Source organism: Dunckerocampus dactyliophorus, chromosome 12, assembly GCF_027744805.1.
Source record: "Dunckerocampus dactyliophorus isolate RoL2022-P2 chromosome 12, RoL_Ddac_1.1, whole genome shotgun sequence".
Taxonomy (NCBI): Eukaryota; Metazoa; Chordata; class Actinopteri; order Syngnathiformes; family Syngnathidae; genus Dunckerocampus; species Dunckerocampus dactyliophorus.
In genome coordinates, this window is record NC_072830.1 from 7,995,637 (window position 1) to 8,004,899 (window position 9,263).

A 9,263-nucleotide genomic window follows, 5' to 3' on the forward strand; every position below is an offset into this window, starting at 1 on the left:
TCAACTTAAAGTCCCACACATTATCCATTCCAAGCGCGTATATATTTGAGACCCCGGGGCGTAGTTGGGGGAGACCAGGGGTGATAGAAGTACAAACTTCAGAGATGGATTTCTGTCATGATTGTCAATGATCCGCTCACTCGCCCCCTCAGCCAGACAGCGTAGCCCAATTTGTATTCCTGTTTCTTTTTTGTAGCTGTCAACGAGATAGACGTGTGTCCATGTTTGCTGCTGGGGAGAGTCAATGAGCCATTGATTTGGAGAACCATGTTGAATCCTAAGATGACTCCATGATGGATGGCCCCCAGTGTTTGAAAAGGGGTGCACACAAATAAAGAGGCAGAGGTATACAGTGCAGTGACACCTCAAAAGGCAAAAAAATACCTCATTGAAGCAAATAAAAGACAGCAACATAACACATTTGAAAAAGACATGCAAACCAGTGTCTCTCTGTATTAGTCAGAGCTTTTCTTCCTGTCACTCATGCACACCTGTGACTTATAGCCACTGTGAAATAAACAGGTGGAAATAACAAAATATCACTGACATTAGCGATGTGCGGATGGATACTGAAGTATCGATACTTCCAATACCAGAACTTTAATCAAAATCAAAACACTTTGATACCTCAGTAATTTTAGGTAATGTACTTGTTTATCATTAACCCATTCAATATCAAAGACGTATTTATACATTTTTATTAACCCGAACGCCCGATCCCAAAGACGTATTAATACGTCTTTTACCCTCTTTTGTGCGGGAGGCAAAAAGAGGTGATGATGCAACTGCACACTAATGGATGTCACTTTTAGAGCAGTTTTAAGACTAGAACTACCAAGAAGGGGCCATGGTAGGGGCCATGGTAGTTCTAGTGTTAAGCCACAAAAACAGCCACAAGGTGGCAGAAGCGCATTTGATAAGTGCTCGGCATGAAAAAACACACTCGACGGCAAGGAGGAGGTGGAAGAGCGTGGAGGAGGGTAGCGTGCAGAAGGTTACGCATTGTAGGGAAATTTTAATGCATGCACACACACGCGTGCACACACATGTACACATGCAGTTTAGTTCCAAATGTGAAAGTTGTAAATAGTTAATGGGGCTATATTTGTAAATAAATTGTTATTTTGATGTAAAACAACCCTTTTTTTGTGTTTTTTCTGTTGTAGTGCTGTTGCTTAGATATTTGGTGCTGGCTTCCGAAATATTTTCAGTCTACAGCAAAAATAAAGCAACTGATCTCACTGTTCCAATACTTTTGGAGGGCAGTGTATTTGGGAAAATTCTCTTAGTACTCTAGTCTTTAACTTAAACTGAAATAGAACCAATTGGCTCATTTTTCGATCGGCAAATGAGTGATTTCACACTACTTCCTGTTACTGAAAAGCCTTTTTTAGTCAGTAATGTATACAATTTGCAGGAAAATATAACAGCCAGACTTTAATACAAAGCTACAGTATATTATGAAATATATAGACAGCATTTGCTTTGTGCGATTGCTAACACATGCCATTTGTATTTGTGTTTTTTTCTGTTGGTTTCCTTGCTCAAAGGTGTTTTATTCAGGAGTTGTTGGGGTTTTTTTTCTATGAAACGTGAAGGATGCTACACGCACGGCCCAATTAAGTCAGCCGATGCTACACAGCACAAAACAGCGCCTGCTTGTTAGTTAAATAGATGGTGTGAACAAGCCCTCATTATTACAACCTATTACTGAGTTTGCGTGCAGAATGGAAAAATACATCTCAGATTATGAGCTGAAAAAGTATGTATGTGTGCTGACACAACACAAAAACAAAATGACTATAAATACACACACAACTACCACACACAACCAAAAAGGATTGCTTTGAAACACAAAGTTGAAGTTGTTTTGGCAATATCATAGCAGTCAGCAAACACGTTTCTTCCTTGCCTCTGTTGCCAAAGTGCTTAGTTTGCAGTTTGCTCTGTATTCTGTTTAAGGTTTCTTAAAGGGAGTTTTTTCTTGACTCTGTCGCCAACGTGCCGAATTGAATATCTGTTCCGTTTGTGGTTCTTTCCTTAGAGGGAGCCTTTCCTTGCCTCTGTCGCCAAAATGCGCACACCGAATCTCGGTTATGTTTGGGGTTTCTTCCTTAAAGGTTGTTTTTTATTACCTCTGTTGCCAAAGTGCCCACAATAAGTCTCCTTTCTCTTCAAAATTTATTCCTCAAAGAGAGTTTTTCCTTGGCTCAGTTGCAAAAACTGCCACTATGCGTCATTTTGATGTTTATTTCCTAGAGGAAGTTTACTTTGTCTCTTTTTTCACAGTTCTGTTAATGTTTTATCTTTTAGAGGATTTTCTTCCTTGCTTTCTTCCTTGCTGTGCCCGCACTGAATCTCAGTTCTGTTTGAGTTTTTTTCCTTAGAGGTTGTTTTTCCTTGCCTCTGTCACCAACATGCCCACACTAACTGTCCTTTGTTGGGGGTTTAAGAGGGCATATTTCCTTGCCTCATTTGCCAAAGGACTAACATTGAGTCTCAGTTCTATTCAAGGCATCTTATTTATAGAGAGTTTTTTCCTTTCCTTTATTGCCTAAGTAGCCATGTCTTGCTTCTTTTCAAGGTTTCATTCTTAGAGAGAGTTTTTCTTTGCCTCCTTTGTCAAAGTAGCCATACTGAATCTCTGTGTATTTTAAAGTTTACTCCTTAGCGGAAGTAGTGCCTTGCCGCTGTCACCAAAGTGTTTCCAATGAATATCTGTCTGTTTGAGGTTCCTTCCTGAGAGGAAGTGTTTCCTTGCCTCTGTCACCCAAGTGCCCCCACTGAATTTTTTGAGGATTCTTCCGTATAGTTTGTTTTTCCTTACCTCGGTTGCCAGAGGGCTAACAGTGACTCTGTATATTTTAAGATTTATTTTATAAAGGGAGTTTTGCTTACCTGTGTTTTCAAGGTTTCCACACTGAATGGCAGTTTTGCTCAGGGTTTTATCCTTTGGAGGGATGTTTTTCCTTGCTTCTGTCACCAAAGTGGCCACACTGCGTCTTAGTTATGTTGTTTGTTCCATCCTCAGATGGAGTTTTTCCTTGCCTCTGTCTTTGACATTTCCACAGTGAGAATCGATTTGGCTGTTCGGCTGGTCACACAAAGTCTCAGTTTCTTTCTTAGAGGGTGTTTTTCTTGATCTCTGTCACCAAAGTGCCCACAATGAGTTTCTGTTCTGTTTGAGTCCTCCATCACCAAAGTACCAACATTGTGCCCGAGTTTTCTTCATAGAGGGAGTTTTTCCATGCTTCCATCGCCATACTGGCCACATAGTAAGTCTGAACTCTGCTCCAGGTTTCTTCCTTTTCCTTGCCTCTGTTTTCATAGTGCCCACCATGAATCGCAGTTTGAAGTTCTTTAGAGGAAGTTTTTCCATTCCTCTGTCGGCCATACGGTCCACTATTCCTGAAAAATTTATTTTTTTATTTTGGAAATGGTCTGCCTTGAGTCCATCAGGGCCATCTACCAAGCGTTAGTTGAAACGCCTTGAGCGGTCAGTGGCAAAGCCTGTAGAAAAATAGCATGGGAGGTGTTGTGGCGGCACATTCTTCTTCCTTGCATCACATCAACCACACTCATTTCACGGCCGACTAACCCGGTGAGAAGTCATAGAGGAGGCGGGGAGATGATGATAAAGTGACATGGCCAATAACTTTCATTATCAGTGTCTCTAACCTTGTTCCTCGCGCTAATTAATTCCCCCATCGGCAGTCACATGCCACCGAGTGTGGTCTCTTTTCATCGGCTCATCATGACATGGGAGTGCTACAACTAAATCCTCCTTTTTGAGTCTCGTGCTGATTCGTCAGCTTCTCTTCCCTGTTGAGTGAGTCAGGAAAAATAGGTAAACTTCCCGAAACTTCCCTGATCAGAATCCTTTCAGTGAATACGCTCACATTGAACTATGGGAATTAAAGTAATCAATTGTTTTTTGTTTTTTTTTATTCAATACTGTTGCAAACAGAGATACACACAAATAGCATACGTCACCAGTTATCACCTGCATTATATATAATGGATCTGTCTAAGATGGCATAGTAGCATTGTTGCATATTCTGTAGCTGTAGTGCAGAATAGAATTATACATGGCAATATTATTATTATTATTATTGTTATTATTATTATTATTGTTATTGTTATTATTGTTATTATTGTTATTATTATTGTTATTATTATTATTATTATTATTATTATTATTTACACCTTTTTCCCCTTTCTAACTCTAGTTTTGTGCTTGCCAAAGCCCTTCCCAAGCAGAGCCATAGAACAAGCACTGCAGGATTTCAGCCCCACCTTGTGGCCTCTTGGAGAACAACAGGTTGTTTGTGTCATTGGCTTGGTTGCTTCTCAGGGATGACCTTATATTTCAATCACAAACGTCTCCTTCAAACCATAGTTTTCAGCGTTTTTAAAATTGCTGTCATCTTGTTATTTACACACGGCTGTGTAATGTCTTTAGCACTTTTTGCAGGAAAACTGCACTCTTGTTGGAATATTGCCCATCATCCTCATGTGAGACATGAACACACATCTTTTTCTCTTTTTTGTGTGTTTTAAAGATATAAAAATAGATGAAAAGAGACAGGTAATTAATGCGTGTAATGCGACACACCTATGCCGCCAACAAAGACCTCTATTAAAACACCTCCAACAAGGTGACACGCTGTAACCATGTAGTAACAGATACATTCATGATAACATGTAATACTTACAGTATTTTACCATACTTTGGTCATTTCAAGCATTACTGGTATGTCCTTCCTGGGCGCATTGATTTCACATAGCAACATAGAAACGAACACCACACCTTGCATTAACCCAATATGTAGCGTTAGCTTTCGGTGGTGGCCTGATGCATTGTGAGCACGGCGCTGACGCGCTGTGAGCGAATGTGTGGTGAAGCTAGTCGCAAGCCGGCATGTAGCTAGCCGGTATGGTGTGACAAGGTGTCACTACGCATGTAATGTAGTTCTTCGGTGTAACAATGTTAGTGACAATAATAACAATGTCTCTGTAGCTTGGTTAATATGCAGGTCACATTACATGTAAATGGAGCCTTTTTGGCGGTTTTATAGGCGGAATAGGTATGTCCCATTACATGCATTCTGAGCTGTCTCTTTTTTATCTGTTTTTATATATTTAGAATGCATGGAAAAAAGAAAGAAATATGTGTTCATGTCTCACATAATAATGATGGGTAAATTCCCCCCCCCAAAAAATCAAAGACGACTGTGTCTATGTGTAATAACTTGGGGAAAAATGGCTTGTGTGCCTCAGTGGTGGTACCATAATCATCCTTAACTATACTTTTGTTTGGCATCTATTGTATTATAAATGGTATTGCATTTGACATACTATGGTATACTGTATGTTGAATTCTGATAGACACTTCTACAGTCGTCTTATCTATTCTTCTTCATCCATATCCGTCAGGACCTGTCAGGTCCACCCGCTGCTCACGCCCGGGGCCCGACCCAGGCTGCACCAAATGAGAGTCGAGAGCTCTAGGCATCGAGCTAAAAGCCTAAGCTGTCAACTCAATGTCCGGCGCGACTCTTATGGCATCAGGTAGTGAGGTTTACCGGCGTACTTTTACTGTTACGTAATTTTTCACACATGGTTTTCAAATTAATTAATCATGATTAATCACCATGCCACAATATGTTCCCTTATATTACCTTATCATATTATCATAATACCTTATCATTGTCCTATGTATTTTAAACTAGCAAAGAGTACATTTGGAATACAGAAAGTGAACGAATGTATTGTAATTGATGTGAAGCGGATGGGGGCTTGGATTAAATAAGCTTTGCTTCTTCCTACTCATTTTTGGACATGTAGAACAGTGACTTGTACTATGTGATGTATTCCAATGTCACTTGTATGCATGTTCAACATGAATTAAACCATTACCACTTACCATAATGTCTGAAATATGCCCATTTTTTACTGTATTTTATTGAAAGACAGATAAATGTGCAGAATTATATATACTGTATTTGTATGTATGTATTGTACAGCGCCAAATGAAAATTAAATCAAGTTAAGAGATGGCACACATGTCTGAATATCTATTTACCTAACACTGGTTTCTTTAACAGCAGAATATTTGAATCAGACATTTAACTGTGTTATTATGCGCAATGAGGAGTTGTGTTCAAAGACACAACGTCATGTAAGGTGAACTCACTTGTTTTGAGTGAATTTTCAAGGGATTTCCTAGCACACTTAAATGCAGCAAATTGTACTTCTGCATTAAGAGTTACAAAGTGAGTGATAAGAATATCCACTTATTGATTTTCATTGCATTTCTGTTGATGTAGACCATCCATACACGCATAATAAAGACGTTATTGTGATGTTTCGGAGTGTCAGTGAACGCATCTGTCTCGTGACAATGAAAAAGTTTTGTTACAATGAATGGACGACAGATGTGTGTGTTTGGAGTTGGAGCTACAACTATGGTGTTTGATTGCACTGCTGTTGTTGTGTTCCGGTAAGAATAAAGTTATAAAAGAGCATCAGACACTACGTGATTCTGGGGAGCTACACTCTGCCGCCGTCTGTCGTCATCATAGAGAACTGTGGCTTGCCGTGATGCCTGTGCTTTAATTACGCAAAAAAACTAAGTAATTAATGAAATATATTAGTTATCGCAGTTAACGTGCTATTTTTGACAGCCCTATTTAAAAAATAATGTAATAAATCATTACAGAGAAAACCTACAGAGGCATGCAGGAGACAGGTGTCTATGGATAAGTTCTGGCGAGATTCGAGTGAGACCCGGTCTTGTCCTGGTGGTATTGAAGCAAAGAAGAGGACCAAAGACAGAACCCTGGAAAATATATTGACAGAAGAAGAGGACTGTCCTCACAAACAGATGATTCACGACAAGGTAAGTTTGTTTTTTTTTTAACTTTATAATCATACTTTATGCTTAATGATGATGTTTCTGTTTGATATACAGTCAACCCAGTTTTCGTATGATTTGGTTTTCATCAAAAATGTTATCAAAATTTTGCCTCGGTTTTTGTACAATATTGCACGTAACAATGTAGTGCGTTTGCCCTCTATTGTATCGTTCCGCGGTTGTTGCTGTTGTTTCGCGGATACAAGCGGCTGAAATGAGTTCCCTCCGTAGGGTGGCTGGACTCACCCTAAGAGATAGGGTGTAGAGCTCGGTCATCTGGGAGGGGCTCAGAGTAGAGCCACTGCTCCTTTACATCGAGAGGAGCCAGTTGAAGTGGCTTGGGCATCTAGTCCGGATGCCCCCCACGACCCGGACCCGGATAAGTGGAAGGAAAATGGATGGATGGATGCATCATTCCGTGAAATCGAGTACCCAAACAAAGCACGCTGTGGGGTTGCGGCCTCACTAATATTTTTTTACTGAGTGCAACTCCTACATAACCTGCCATTGGGCCAAAGATGGTTGCAAGTTCCAACACTTTGATGAAGAAAGTGAGAAACGCGGTTGAATTTGATATTGCCATGATGTACAGGAAGTGTGCATTAACAATAAGGTCCATCCATTTGTCATTTCTAATTATTTCACATTGCTTTCTAAGTGTAAAATGATCATTATTCTTTATAAAACTTATTTTCTGTTAATATTTTTGGGTGTCTGGATTTACATTAATTCCTGTGGGAATAATTGCCTCAGTTTTTTACGTTTCGGTCTTGTTGGATCTTTTAGAACAAATTAGCAACAAAAACCAAGGTACCACTGTATAGCTTTATATTATGTAGGTAGCTTCTCCTTTGGATTACTGGCTTAATGGTATCTAAAGCTTTCAGTGGCTGCTGGTCCTATATACGATTCATGGTGACCACAACAGCGTTTTATCAGAATCCCCCGATGTCAAATGGACAGAGATGGAGAAAGAGTGAGTGGAAAAGAGAGTGGGTGGGTCTTGGCTATATGCAAACAAAGCCTTGGTGGTTTCAAGGTTGCCATGTGTCACGCTGCCCATGAGCCTGTCTGTGCTCAAGCCTGCCTGCATTATGAATGGCCGTCATGAACCCCAGCTGTCAATCAAAGTTGAATACAAAGAGATGAGGGCTCAAGGCTGGGGTGGGCACACATGACCTCAGTGGTGGCTGCTTTGCAATCCTTCTTACCAAAAAAGGGATAAAGAGTAAAAACGGCTTCTGCATTCTGTCTTTAGATGAAGAGAAGCAGAAGTTTATGTAGCTTTAACCTCACAAAAGTGAGTACAGTAAACAGCGTTGCCAACAAGATCTGGCGACATTCCAACCTCCCTTGACGACATATTTTCTCAAAGGCGACCAGAGACAAATATATTAAGATGAATTCGCAAATGTCTTAATTTTGTCTTAAATTGCAAGTGTTGAGCTGGTTCTTATTGACATAAGTAAGGACATGAGACAAAAGCTCCCTTTTTCATATTCTGACATTGTTTTTGTGTAAACATAACCCTTACTAAATGGACTAACTACACTTAACAATGGGCCATGTATCGGTGTTGCGGATTGAGTGGCCCGGTTGTGGTATTGGTAGGCTAATGTTATAGACAACAAAAAACAGGTGCATTTTATTGATGCCATTTTGAATGCGCAGATATGCTGTGGTGAGATCTTTAGGCCCATTGTTGCGCCATTTATCCACGACCATCACCTCACATTGCAGCATAATAATGCAGAGATCTGTTGCAAGGATCTGTACACAATTCCTGGAAGCTGAAAACATCTTGCATGGCCAGCATACTGACTGGACATGTGACCCATTTGGGATGCTCTGGCTCGACTCAACTTTCTAATGCTCCCAACACTAACAGATGCAGTCATCTGCACTAAAACTGGTGTTTTATTGTGCATCTTTTTGAGTTACATTTCTTTGCCAAGACCAAACTTGAGTTTATAATTTACTTTCACTTTTTTCTTTCCCTGCCAGAGGCAAAGTTTGCTAGGTACTGACAAAACAAGATAGAAAGTTACCTGGATATATTTTTATTTATAAATGTAGAATTTGGACAAAACATAAGTTTAATTTACCGTCTCTCTATTTGCAACCAGAAGGATAGATCTGCATTGTCTTCCCCGGAACTGGCTTTGAGGAGGAGGGGAGAGCGCTTTGCATCTTCATATGTGGGCATGCTCGCCGCCTGAGGAGGAAATGTGAGCACATCTCGGGGCAGCAAAAAGGTCAGAAAGCAGAGTGGCAAGTTTGTTTATGCGTACGTTCCACACACAGGTATTTGCAGGAGCACAGTGTTGCCATCTCTTCGGTCTCAAGG